Source organism: Pseudophryne corroboree (assembly GCF_028390025.1).
Source record: "Pseudophryne corroboree isolate aPseCor3 chromosome 7 unlocalized genomic scaffold, aPseCor3.hap2 SUPER_7_unloc_8, whole genome shotgun sequence".
NCBI lineage: Eukaryota > Metazoa > Chordata > Amphibia > Anura > Myobatrachidae > Pseudophryne > Pseudophryne corroboree.
In genome coordinates this window covers 2,194-16,408 of record NW_026967617.1, presented here as the reverse complement: position 1 = coordinate 16,408, position 14,215 = coordinate 2,194, and positions in this window count along the sequence as shown.

Below are 14,215 nucleotides of genomic sequence, written 5' to 3'. Positions count from 1 at the left end.
TCAGGGCTATGCCGTGTAGATGATGGCCTAACAGGAGGCTTTAAAATTTTCTTTCTAGTGTCCTTTGTTTGGGAGAAAAATGCAAAGGTACAAGACAGCTTTTCCTTGCCAATATCTCTCTTTTGCAAAGAGCTGCGCATTGGAAAATTCAGGGCTATGCCGTGTAGATGATGGCCTAACAGGAGGCTTTAAAATTTTCTTTCTAGTGTCCTTCGTTTGGGAGAAAAATGCAAAGGTACAAGACAGCTTTTCATTGCCAATATCTCTCTTTTGCAAAAAGCTGCGCATTGGAAAATTCAGGGCTATGCCGTGTAGATGATGGCCTAACAGGAGGCTTTAAAATTTTCTTTCTAGTGTCCTTCGTTTGGGAGAAAAATGCAAAGGTACAAGACAGCTTTTCCTTGCCAATATCTCTCTTTTGCAAAGAGCTGCGCATTGGAAAATTCAGGGCTATGCCGTGTAGATGATGGCCTAACAGGAGGTTTTAAAATTTTCTTTCTAGTGTCCTTCGTTTGGGAGAAAAATGCAAAGGTACAAGACAGCTTTTCCTTGCCAATATCTCTCTTTTGCAAAGAGCTGCGCATTGGAAAATTCAGGGCTATGCCGTGTAGATGATGGCCTAACAGTAGGCTTTAAAATTTTCTTTCTAGTGTCCTTCGTTTGGGAGAAAAATGCAAAGGTACAAGACAGCTTTTCCTTGCCAATATCTCTCTTTTGCAAAGAGCTGCGCTTTGGAAAATTCAGGGCTATGCCGTGTAGATGATGGCCTAACAGGAGGCTTTACAATTTTATTTCTAGTGTCCTTCGTTTGGGAGAAAAATGCAAAGGTACAAGACAGCTTTTCATTGCCAATATCTCTCTTTTGCAAAGAGCTACGCATTGGAAAATTCAGGGCTATACCATGTAGATGAAGCACTAACAGGAGGCTTTAAAATTTTCATTCTAGTGTCCTTCGTTTGGGAGAAAAATCCAATGGTACAAGACAGTTTTTCCTTGCCAATATCTCTCTTTTACAAAGAGCTGCGCATTGGAAAATTCAGGGCTATGCCGTGTAGATGATGGCCTAACAGGAGGCTTTACAATTATCTTTCTAGTTTCCTTCGTTTGGGAGAAAAATGCAAAGGTACAAGACAGCTTTTCCTTGCCAATATCTCTCTTTTGCAAAGAGCTGCGCATTGGAAAATTCAGGGCTATGCCGTGTAGATGATGGCCTAACAGGAGGCTTTAAAATTTTCTTTCTAGTGTCCTTCGTTTGGGAGAAAAATGCAAAGGTACAAGACAGCTTTTCCTTGCCAATATCTCTCTTTTGCAAAGAGCTACGCATTGGAAAATTCAGGGCTATACCGTGTAGATGAAGCACTAACAGGAGGCTTAAAAATTTTCATTCTAGTGTCCTTCGTTTGAGAGAAAAATGCAAAGGTACAAGACAGCTTTTCCTTGCCAATATCTCTCTTTTGCAAAGAGCTGCGCATTGGAAAATTCAGGGCTATGCCGTGTAGATGATGGCCTAACAGGAGGCTTTAAAATTTTCTTTCTAGTGTCCTTCGTTTGGGAGAAAAATGCAAAGGTACAAGACAGCTTTTCCTTGCCAATATCTCTCTTTTGCAAAGAGCTATGCATTGGAAAATTCAGGGCTATACCGTGTAGATGAAGCACTAACAGGAGGCTTTAAAATTTTCATTCTAGTGTCCTTCGTTTGGGAGAAAAATGCAAAGGTACAAGACAGCTTTTCCGTGCCAATATCTCTCTTTTGCAAAGAGCTGCGCATTGGAAAATTCAGGGCTATGCCGTGTAGATGATGGCCTAACAGGAGGCTTTAAAATTTTCTTTCTAGTGTCCTTCGTTTGGGAGAAAAATGCAAAGGTACAAGACAGCTTTTCCTTGCCAATATCTCTCTTTTGCAAAGAGCTGCGCTTTGGAAAATTCAGGGCTATGCCGTGTAGATGATGGCCTAACAGGAGGCTTTAACATTTTCTTTCTACTTTCCTTCGTTTGGGAGAAAAATGCAAAGGTACAAGACAGCTTTTCCTTGCCAATATCTCTCTTTTGCAAAGAGCTGCGCATTGGAAAATTCAGGGCTATGCCGTGTAGATGATGGCCTAACAGGAGGCTTTAAAATTTTCTTTCTAGTTTCCTTCGTTTGGGAGAAAAATGCAAAGGTACAAGACAGCTTTTCCTTGCCAATATCTCTCTTTTGCAAAGAGCTGCGCATTGGAAAATTCAGGGCTATGCCGTGTAGATGATGGCCTAACAGGAGGCTTTAAAATTTTCTTTCTAGTGTCCTTCGTTTGGGAGAAAAATGCAAAGGTACAAGACAGCTTTTCCTTGCCAATATCTCTCTTTTGCATAGAGCTGCGCATTGGAAAATTCAGGGCTATGCCGTGTAGATGATGGCCTAACAGGAGGCTCTAAAATTTTCTTTCTAGTGTCCTTCGTTTGGAAGAAAAATGCAAAGGTACAAGACAGCTTTTCCTTGCCAATATCTCTCTTTTGCATAGAGCTGCGCATTGGAAAATTCAGGGCTATGCCGTGTAGATGATGGCCTAACAGGAGGCTTTAAAATTTTCTTTCTAGTGTCCTTCGTTTGGGAGAAAAATGCAAAGGTACAAGACAGCTTTTCCTTGCCAATATCTCTCTTTTGCAAAGAGCTGCGCATTGGAAAATTCAGGGCTATGCCGTGTAGATGATGGCCTAACAGGAGGCTTTAAAATTTTCTTTCTAGTGTCCTTCGTTTGGGAGAAAAATGCAAAGGTACAAGACAGCTTTTCCTTGCCAATATCACTCTTTTGCAAAGAGCTGCGCATTGGAAAATTCAGGGCTATGCCGTGTAGATGATGGCCTAACAGGAGGCTTTACATTTTTCTTTCTAGTGTCCTTCGTTTGGGAGAAAAATGCAAAGGTACAAGACAGCTTTTCCTTGCCAATATCTCTCTTTTGCAAAGAGCTGCGCATTGGAAAATTCAGGGCTATGCCGTGTAGATGATGGCCTAACAGGAGGCTTTAAAATTTTCTTTCTAGTGTCCTTCGTTTGGGAGAAAAATGCAAAGGTACAAGACAGCTTTTCCTTGCCAATATCTCTCTTTTGCAAAGAGCTACGCATTGGAAAATTCAGGGCTATACCGTGTAGATGAAGCACTAACAGGAGGCTTTAAAATTTTCATTCTAGTGTCCTTCGTTTGGGTGAAAAATCCAATGGTACAAGACAGCTTTTCCTTGCCAATATCTCTCTTTTGCACAAAGCTGCGCATTGGAAAATTCAGGGTTATGCCGTGTAGATGATGGCCTAACAGGAGGCTTTAAAATTTTCTTTCTAGTGTCCTTCGTTTGGGAGAAAAATGCAAAGGTACAAGACAGCTTTTCCTTGCCAATATCTCTCTTTTGCAAAGAGCTGCGCATTGGAAAATTCAGGGCTATGCCGTGTAGATGATGGCCTAACAGGAGGCTTTAAAATTTTCTTTCTAGTGTCCTTCGTTTGGGAGAAAAATGCAAAGGTACAAGACAGCTTTTCCTTGCCAATATCTCTCTTTTGCAAAGAGCTACGCATTGGAAAATTCAGGGCTATACCGTGTAGATGAAGCACTAACAGGAGGCTTTAAAATTTTCATTCTAGTGTCCTTCGTTTGGGAGAAAAATCCAATGGTACAAGACAGCTTTTCCTTGCCAATATCTCTCTTTTGCAAAGAGCTGCGCATTGGAAAATTCAGGGCTATGCCGTGTAGATGATGGCCTAACAGGAGGCTTTAAAATTTTCTTTCTAGTGTCCTTCGTTTGGGAGAAAAATGCAAAGGTACAAGACAGCTTTTCCTTGCCAATATCTCTCTTTTGCAAAGAGCTGCGCATTGGAAAATTCAGGGCTATGCCGTGTAGATGATGGCCTAACAGTAGGCTTTAAAATTTTCTTTCTAGTGTCCTTCGTTTGGGAGAAAAATGCAAAGGTACAAGACAGCTTTTCCTTGCCAATATCTCTCTTTTGCAAAGAGCTGCGCTTTGGAAAATTCAGGGCTATGCCGTGTAGATGATGGCCTAACAGGAGGCTTTACAATTTTATTTCTAGTGTCCTTCGTTTGGGAGAAAAATGCAAAGGTACAAGACAGCTTTTCCTTGCCAATATCTCTCTTTTGCAAAGAGCTACGCATTGGAAAATTCAGGGCTATACCATGTAGATGAAGCACTAACAGGAGGCTTTAAAATTTTCATTCTAGTGTCCTTCGTTTGGGAGAAAAATCCAATGGTACAAGACAGTTTTTCCTTGCCAATATCTCTCTTTTACAAAGAGCTGCGCATTGGAAAATTCAGGGCTATGCCGTGTAGATGATGGCCTAACAGGAGGCTTTACAATTTTCTTTCTAGTTTCCTTCGTTTGGGAGAAAAATGCAAAGGTACAAGACAGCTTTTCCTTGCCAATATCTCTCTTTTGCAAAGAGCTGCGCATTGGAAAATTCAGGGCTATGCCGTGTAGATGATGGCCTAACAGGAGGCTTTAAAATTTTCTTTCTAGTGTCCTTCGTTTGGGAGAAAAATGCAAAGGTACAAGACAGCTTTTCCTTGCCAATATCTCTCTTTTGCAAAGAGCTACGCATTGGAAAATTCAGGGCTATACCGTTTAGATGAAGCACTAACAGGAGGCTTAAAAAATTTCATTCTAGTGTCCTTCGTTTGAGAGAAAAATGCAAAGGTACAAGACAGCTTTTCCTTGCCAATATCTCTCTTTTGCAAAGAGCTGCGCATTGGAGAATTCAGGGCTATGTCGTGTAGATGATGGCCTAACAGGAGGCTTTAAAATTTTCTTTCTAGTGTCCTTCGTTTGGGAGAAAAATGCAAAGGTACAAGACAGCTTTTCCTTGCCAATATCTCTCTTTTGCAAAGAGCTGCGCATTGGAAAATTCAGGGCTATGTCGTGTAGATGATGGCCTAACAGGAGGCTTTAAAATTTTCATTCTAGTGTCCTTCGTTTGGGAGAAAAATGCAAAGGTACAAAACAGCTTTTTCTTAGCAATATCTCTCTTTTGCAAAGAGCTGCGCATTGGAAAATTCAGGGCTATGCCGTGTAGATGATGGCCTAACAGGAGGCTTTAAAATTTTCTTTCTAGTGTCCTTCGTTTGGGAGCAAAATGCAAAGGTACAAGACAGCTTTTCCTTGCCAATATCTCTCTTTTGCAAAGAGCTACGCATTGGAAAATTCAGGGCTATACCGTGTAGATGAAGCACTAACAGGAGGCTTTAAAATTTTCATTCTAGTGTCCTTCGTTTGGGAGAAAAATGCAAAGGTACAAGACAGCTTTTCCTTAGCAATATCTCTCTTTTGCAAAGAGCTGCGCTTTGGAAAATTCAGGGCTATGCCGTGTAGATGATGGCCTAACAGGAGGCTTTAAAATTTTCTTTCTAGTGTCCTTCGTTTGGGAGAAAAATGCAAAGGTACAAGACAGCTTTTCCTTGCCAATATCTCTCTTTTGCAAAGAGCTGCGCATTGGAAAATTCAGGGCTATACCGTGTAGATGAAGCCCTAACAGGAGGCTTTAAAATTTTCATTCTAGTGTCCTTCGTTTGGGAGAAAAATGCAAAGGTACAAGACAGCTTTTCCTTGCCAATATCTCTCTTTTGCAAAGAGCTGCGCATTGGAAAATTCAGGGCTATGCCGTGTAGATGATGGCCTAACAGGAGGCTTTAAAATGTTCTTTCTAGTGTCCTTCGTTTGGGAGAAAAATGCAAAGGTACAAAACAGCTTTTCCTTGCCAATATCTCTCTTTTGCAAAGAGCTGCGCATTGGAAAATTCAGGGCTATGCCGTGTAGATGATGGCCTAAAATGAGGCTTTAAAATTTTCTTTCTAGTGTCCTTCGTTTGGGAGAAAAATGCAAAGGTACAAGACAGCTTTTCCTTGCCAATATCTCTCTTTTGCAAAGAGCTGCGCATTGGAAAATTCAGGGCTATACCGTGTAGATGAAGCACTAACAGGAGGCTTTAAAATTTTCTTTCTAGTGTCCTTCGTTTGGGAGAAAAATGCAAAGGTACAAGACAGCTTATCCTTGCCAATATTTCTCTTTTGCAAAGAGCTGCGCATTGGAAAATTCAGGGCTATGCCGTGTAGATGATGGCCTAACAGGAGGCTTTAAAATTTTCTTTCTAGTGTCCTTCGTTTGGGAGAAAAATGCAAAGGTACAAGACAGCTTTTCCTTGCCAATATCTCTCTTTTGCAAAGAGCTGCGCATTGGAAAATTCAGGGCTATGCCGTGTAGATGATGGCCTAACAGGAGGCTTTAAAATTTTCTTTCTAGTGTCCTTCGTTTGGGAGAAAAATGCAAAGGTACAAGACAGCTTTTCATTGCCAATATCTCTCTTTTGCAAAAAGCTGCGCATTGGAAAATTCAGGGCTATGCCGTGTAGATGATGGCCTAACAGGAGGCTTTAAAATTTTCTTTCTAGTGTCCTTCGTTTGGGAGAAAAATGCAAAGGTACAAGACAGCTTTTCCTTGCCAATATCTCTCTTTTGCAAAGAGCTACGCATTGGAAAATTCAGGGCTATACCGTGTAGATGAAGCACTAACAGGAGGCTTTAAAATTTTCATTCTAGTGTCCTTCGTTTGGGAGAAAAATGCAAAGGTACAAGACAGCTTTTCCTTGCCAATATCTCTCTTTTGCAAAGAGCTGCGCATTGGAAAATTCAGGGCTATGCCGTGTAGATGATGGCCTAACAGTAGGCTTTAAAATTTTCTTTCTAGTGTCCTTCGTTTGGGAGAAAAATGCAAAGGTACAAGACAGCTTTTCCTTGCCAATATCTCTCTTTTGCAAAGAGCTGCGCTTTGGAAAATTCAGGGCTATGCCGTGTAGATGATGGCCTAACAGGAGGCTTTGCAATTTTATTTCTAGTGTCCTTCGTTTGGGAGAAAAATGCAAAGGTACAAGACAGCTTTTCATTGCCAATATCTCTCTTTTGCAAAGAGCTACGCATTGGAAAATTCAGGGCTATACCATGTAGATGAAGCACTAACAGGAGGCTTTAAAATTTTCATTCTAGTGTCCTTCGTTTGGGAGAAAAATCCAATGGTACAAGACAGTTTTTCCTTGCCAATATCTCTCTTTTACAAAGAGCTGCGCATTGGAAAATTCAGGGCTATGCCGTGTAGATGATGGCCTAACAGGAGGCTTTACAATTTTCTTTCTAGTTTCCTTCGTTTGGGAGAAAAATGCAAAGGTACAAGACAGCTTTTCCTTGCCAATATCTCTCTTTTGCAAAGAGCTGCGCATTGGAAAATTCAGGGCTATGCCGTGTAGATGATGGCCTAACAGGAGGCTTTAAAATTTTCTTTCTAGTGTCCTTCGTTTGGGAGAAAAATGCAAAGGTACAAGACAGCTTTTCCTTGCCAATATCTCTCTTTTGCAAAGAGCTGCGCATTGGAAAATTCAGGGCTATGCCGTGTAGATGATGGCCTAACAGGAGGCTTTAAAATTTTCTTTCTAGTGTCCTTCGTTTGGGAGAAAAATGCAAAGGTACAAGACAGCTTTTCCTTGCCAATATCTCTCTTTTGCAAAGAGCTATGCATTGGAAAATTCAGGGCTATACCGTGTAGATGAAGCACTAACAGGAGGCTTTAAAATTTTCATTCTAGTGTCCTTCGTTTGGGAGAAAAATGCAAAGGTACAAGACAGCTTTTCCGTGCCAATATCTCTCTTTTGCAAAGAGCTGCGCATTGGAAAATTCAGGGCTATGCCGTGTAGATGATGGCCTAACAGGAGGCTTTAAAATTTTCTTTCTAGTGTCCTTCGTTTGGGAGAAAAATGCAAAGGTACAAGACAGCTTTTCCTTGCCAATATCTCTCTTTTGCAAAGAGCTGCGCTTTGGAAAATTCAGGGCTATGCCGTGTAGATGATGGCCTAACAGGAGGCTTTAACATTTTCTTTCTACTTTCCTTCGTTTGGGAGAAAAATGCAAAGGTACAAGACAGCTTTTCCTTGCCAATATCTCTCTTTTGCAAAGAGCTGCGCATTGGAAAATTCAGGGCTATGCCGTGTAGATGATGGCCTAACAGGAGGCTTTAAAATTTTCTTTCTAGTGTCCTTCGTTTGGGAGAAAAATGCAAAGGTACAAGACAGCTTTTCCTTGCCAATATCTCTCTTTTGCATAGAGCTGCGCATTGGAAAATTCAGGGCTATGCCGTGTAGATGATGGCCTAACAGGAGGCTTTAAAATTTTCTTTCTAGTGTCCTTCGTTTGGAAGAAAAATGCAAAGGTACAAGACAGCTTTTCCTTGCCAATATCTCTCTTTTGCAAAGAGCTGCGCATTGGAAAATTCAGGGCTATGCCGTGTAGATGATGGCCTAACAGGAGGCTTTAAAATTTTCTTTCTAGTGTCCTTCGTTTGGGAGAAAAATGCAAAGGTACAAGACAGCTTTTCCTTGCCAATATCTCTCTTTTGCAAAGAGCTGCGCATTGGAAAATTCAGGGCTATGCCGTGTAGATGATGGCCTAACAGGAGGCTTTAAAATTTTCTTTCTAGTGTCCTTCGTTTGGGAGAAAAATGCAAAGGTACAAGACAGCTTTTCCTTGCCAATATCACTCTTTTGCAAAGAGCTGCGCATTGGAAAATTCAGGGCTATGCCGTGTAGATGATGGCCTAACAGGAGGCTTTACATTTTTCTTTCTAGTGTCCTTCGTTTGGGAGAAAAATGCAAAGGTACAAGACAGCTTTTCCTTGCCAATATCTCTCTTTTGCAAAGAGCTGCGCATTGGAAAATTCAGGGCTATGCCGTGTAGATGATGGCCTAACAGGAGGCTTTAAAATTTTCTTTCTAGTGTCCTTCGTTTGGGAGAAAAATGCAAAGGTACAAGACAGCTTTTCCTTGCCAATATCTCTCTTTTGCAAAGAGCTACGCATTGGAAAATTCAGGGCTATACCGTGTAGATGAAGCACTAACAGGAGGCTTTAAAATTTTCATTCTAGTGTCCTTCGTTTGGGTGAAAAATCCAATGGTACAAGACAGCTTTTCCTTGCCAATATCTCTCTTTTGCACAAAGCTGCGCATTGGAAAATTCAGGGTTATGCCGTGTAGATGATGGCCTAACAGGAGGCTTTAAAATTTTCTTTCTAGTGTCCTTCGTTTGGGAGAAAAATGCAAAGGTACAAGACAGCTTTTCCTTGCCAATATCTCTCTTTTGCAAAGAGCTGCGCATTGGAAAATTCAGGGCTATGCCGTGTAGATGATGGCCTAACAGGAGGCTTTAAAATTTTCTTTCTAGTGTCCTTCGTTTGGGAGAAAAATGCAAAGGTACAAGACAGCTTTTCCTTGCCAATATCTCTCTTTTGCAAAGAGCTGCGCATTGGAAAATTCAGGGCTATGCCGTGTAGATGATGGCCTAACAGGAGGCTTTAAAATTTTCTTTCTAGTGTCCTTCGTTTGGGAGAAAAATGCAAAGGTACAAGACAGCTTTTCCTTGCCAATATCTCTCTTTTGCAAAGAGCTACGCATTGGAAAATTCAGGGCTATACCATGTAGATGAAGCACTAACAGGAGGCTTTAAAATTTTCATTCTAGTGTCCTTCGTTTGGGAGAAAAATCCAATGGTACAAGACAGTTTTTCCTTGCCAATATCTCTCTTTTACAAAGAGCTGCGCATTGGAAAATTCAGGGCTATGCCGTGTAGATGATGGCCTAACAGGAGGCTTTACAATTTTCTTTCTAGTTTCCTTCGTTTGGGAGAAAAATGCAAAGGTACAAGACAGCTTTTCCTTGCCAATATCTCTCTTTTGCAAAGAGCTGCGCATTGGAAAATTCAGGGCTATGCCGTGTAGATGATGGCCTAACAGGAGGCTTTAAAATTTTCTTTCTAGTGTCCTTCGTTTGGGAGAAAAATGCAAAGGTACAAGACAGCTTTTCCTTGCCAATATCTCTCTTTTGCAAAGAGCTACGCATTGGAAAATTCAGGGCTATACCGTTTAGATGAAGCACTAACAGGAGGCTTAACAAATTTCATTCTAGTGTCCTTCGTTTGAGAGAAAAATGCAAAGGTACAAGACAGCTTTTCCTTGCCAATATCTCTCTTTTGCAAAGAGCTGCGCATTGGAAAATTCAGGGCTATGCCGTGTACATGATGACCTAACAGGAGGCTTTAAAATTTTCTTTCTAGTGTCCTTCGTTTGGGAGAAAAATGCAAAGGTACAAGACAGCTTTTCCTTGCCAATATCTCTCTTTTGCAAAGAGCTGCGCATTGGAAAATTCAGGGCTATGCCGTGTAGATGATGGCCTAACAGGAGGCTTTAAAATTTTCTTTCTAGTGTCCTTCGTTTGGGAGAAAAATGCAAAGGTACAAGACAGCTTTTCCTTGCCAATATCTCTCTTTTGCAAAGAGCTGCGCATTGGAAAATTCAGGGCTATGCCGTGTAGATGATAGCCTAACAGGAGGCTTTAAAATTTTCTTTCTAGTGTCCTTCGTTTGGGAGAAAAATGCAAAGGTACAAGACAGCTTTTCCTTGCCAATATCTCTCTTTTGCAAAGAGCTATGCATTGGAAAATTCAGGGCTATACCGTGTAGATGAAGCACTAACAGGAGGCTTTAAAATTTTCATTCTAGTGTCCTTCGTTTGGGAGAAAAATGCAAAGGTACAAGACAGCTTTTCCGTGCCAATATCTCTCTTTTGCAAAGAGCTGCGCATTGGAAAATTCAGGGCTATGCCGTGTAGATGATGGCCTAACAGGAGGCTTTAAAATTTTCTTTCTAGTGTCCTTCGTTTGGGAGAAAAATGCAAAGGTACAAGACAGCTTTTCCTTGCCAATATCTCTCTTTTGCAAAGAGCTGCGCTTTGGAAAATTCAGGGCTATGCCGTGTAGATGATGGCCTAACAGGAGGCTTTAACATTTTCTTTCTACTTTCCTTCGTTTGGGAGAAAAATGCAAAGGTACAAGACAGCTTTTCCTTGCCAATATCTCTCTTTTGCAAAGAGCTGCGCATTGGAAAATTCAGGGCTATGCCGTGTAGATGATGGCCTAACAGGAGGCTTTAAAATTTTCTTTCTAGTTTCCTTCGTTTGGGAGAAAAATGCAAAGGTACAAGACAGCTTTTCCTTGCCAATATCTCTCTTTTGCAAAGAGCTGCGCATTGGAAAATTCAGGGCTATGCCGTGTAGATGATGGCCTAACAGGAGGCTTTAAAATTTTCTTTCTAGTGTCCTTCGTTTGGGAGAAAAATGCAAAGGTACAAGACAGCTTTTCCTTGCCAATATCTCTCTTTTGCAAAGAGCTGCGCATTGGAAAATTCAGGGCTATGCCGTGTAGATGATGGCCTAACAGTAGGCTTTAAAATTTTCTTTCTAGTGTCCTTCGTTTGGGAGAAAAATGCAAAGGTACAAGACAGCTTTTCCTTGCCAATATCTCTCTTTTGCAAAGAGCTGCGCTTTGGAAAATTCAGGGCTATGCCGTGTAGATGATGGCCTAACAGGAGGCTTTACAATTTTATTTCTAGTGTCCTTCGTTTGGGAGAAAAATGCAAAGGTACAAGACAGCTTTTCCTTGCCAATATCTCTCTTTTGCAAAGAGCTACGCATTGGAAAATTCAGGGCTATACCATGTAGATGAAGCACTAACAGGAGGCTTTAAAATTTTCATTCTAGTGTCCTTCGTTTGGGAGAAAAATCCAATGGTACAAGACAGTTTTTCCTTGCCAATATCTCTCTTTTACAAAGAGCTGCGCATTGGAAAATTCAGGGCTATGCCGTGTAGATGATGGCCTAACAGGAGGCTTTACAATTTTCTTTCTAGTTTCCTTCGTTTGGGAGAAAAATGCAAAGGTACAAGACAGCTTTTCCTTGCCAATATCTCTCTTTTGCAAAGAGCTGCGCATTGGAAAATTCAGGGCTATGCCGTGTAGATGATGGCCTAACAGGAGGCTTTAAAATTTTCTTTCTAGTGTCCTTCGTTTGGGAGAAAAATGCAAAGGTACAAGACAGCTTTTCCTTGCCAATATCTCTCTTTTGCAAAGAGCTACGCATTGGAAAATTCAGGGCTATACCGTTTAGATGAAGCACTAACAGGAGGCTTAAAAAATTTCATTCTAGTGTCCTTCGTTTGAGAGAAAAATGCAAAGGTACAAGACAGCTTTTCCTTGCCAATATCTCTCTTTTGCAAAGAGCTGCGCATTGGAAAATTCAGGGCTATGCCGTGTACATGATGACCTAACAGGAGGCTTTAAAATTTTCTTTCTAGTGTCCTTCGTTTGGGAGAAAAATGCAAAGGTACAAGACAGCTTTTCCTTGCCAATATCTCTCTTTTGCAAAGAGCTGCGCATTGGAAAATTCAGGGCTATGCCGTGTAGATGATGGCCTAACAGGAGGCTTTAAAATTTTCTTTCTAGTGTCCTTCGTTTGGGAGAAAAATGCAAAGGTACAAGACAGCTTTTCCTTGCCAATATCTCTCTTTTGCAAAGAGCTGCGCATTGGAAAATTCAGGGCTATGCCGTGTAGATGATGGCCTAACAGGAGGCTTTAAAATTTTCTTTCTAGTGTCCTTCGTTTGGGAGAAAAATGCAAAGGTACAAGACAGCTTTTCCTTGCCAATATCTCTCTTTTGCAAAGAGCTATGCATTGGAAAATTCAGGGCTATACCGTGTAGATGAAGCACTAACAGGAGGCTTTAAAATTTTCATTCTAGTGTCCTTCGTTTGGGAGAAAAATGCAAAGGTACAAGACAGCTTTTCCGTGCCAATATCTCTCTTTTGCAAAGAGCTGCGCATTGGAAAATTCAGGGCTATGCCGTGTAGATGATGGCCTAACAGGAGGCTTTAAAATTTTCTTTCTAGTGTCCTTCGTTTGGGAGAAAAATGCAAAGGTACAAGACAGCTTTTCCTTGCCAATATCTCTCTTTTGCAAAGAGCTGCGCTTTGGAAAATTCAGGGCTATGCCGTGTAGATGATGGCCTAACAGGAGGCTTTAACATTTTCTTTCTACTTTCCTTCGTTTGGGAGAAAAATGCAAAGGTACAAGACAGCTTTTCCTTGCCAATATCTCTCTTTTGCAAAGAGCTGCGCATTGGAAAATTCAGGGCTATGCCGTGTAGATGATGGCCTAACAGGAGGCTTTAAAATTTTCTTTCTAGTTTCCTTCGTTTGGGAGAAAAATGCAAAGGTACAAGACAGCTTTTCCTTGCCAATATCTCTCTTTTGCAAAGAGCTGCGCATTGGAAAATTCAGGGCTATGCCGTGTAGATGATGGCCTAACAGGAGGCTTTAAAATTTTCTTTCTAGTGTCCTTCGTTTGGGAGAAAAATGCAAAGGTACAAGACAGCTTTTCCTTGCCAATATCTCTCTTTTGCATAGAGCTGCGCATTGGAAAATTCAGGGCTATGCCGTGTAGATGATGGCCTAACAGGAGGCTTTAAAATTTTCTTTCTAGTGTCCTTCGTTTGGAAGAAAAATGCAAAGGTACAAGACAGCTTTTCCTTGCCAATATCTCTCTTTTGCAAAGAGCTGCGCATTGGAAAATTCAGGGCTATGCCGTGTAGATGATGGCCTAACAGGAGGCTTTAAAATTTTCTTTCTAGTGTCCTTCGTTTGGGAGAAAAATGCAAAGGTACAAGACAGCTTTTCCTTGCCAATATCTCTCTTTTGCAAAGAGCTGCGCATTGGAAAATTCAGGGCTATGCCGTGTAGATGATGGCCTAACAGGAGGCTTTAAAATTTTCTTTCTAGTGTCCTTCGTTTGGGAGAAAAATGCAAAGGTACAAGACAGCTTTTCCTTGCCAATATCACTCTTTTGCAAAGAGCTGCGCATTGGAAAATTCAGGGCTATGCCGTGTAGATGATGGCCTAACAGGAGGCTTTACATTTTTCTTTCTAGTGTCCTTCGTTTGGGAGAAAAATGCAAAGGTACAAGACAGCTTTTCCTTGCCAATATCTCTCTTTTGCAAAGAGCTGCGCATTGGAAAATTCAGGGCTATGCCGTGTAGATGATGGCCTAACAGGAGGCTTTAAAATTTTCTTTCTAGTGTCCTTCGTTTGGGAGAAAAATGCAAAGGTACAAGACAGCTTTTCCTTGCCAATATCTCTCTTTTGCAAAGAGCTACGCATTGGAAAATTCAGGGCTATACCGTGTAGATGAAGCACTAACAGGAGGCTTTAAAATTTTCATTCTAGTGTCCTTCGTTTGGGTGAAAAATCCAATGGTACAAGACAGCTTTTCCTTGCCAATATCTCTCTTTTGCACAAAGCTGCGCATTGGAAAATTCAGGGT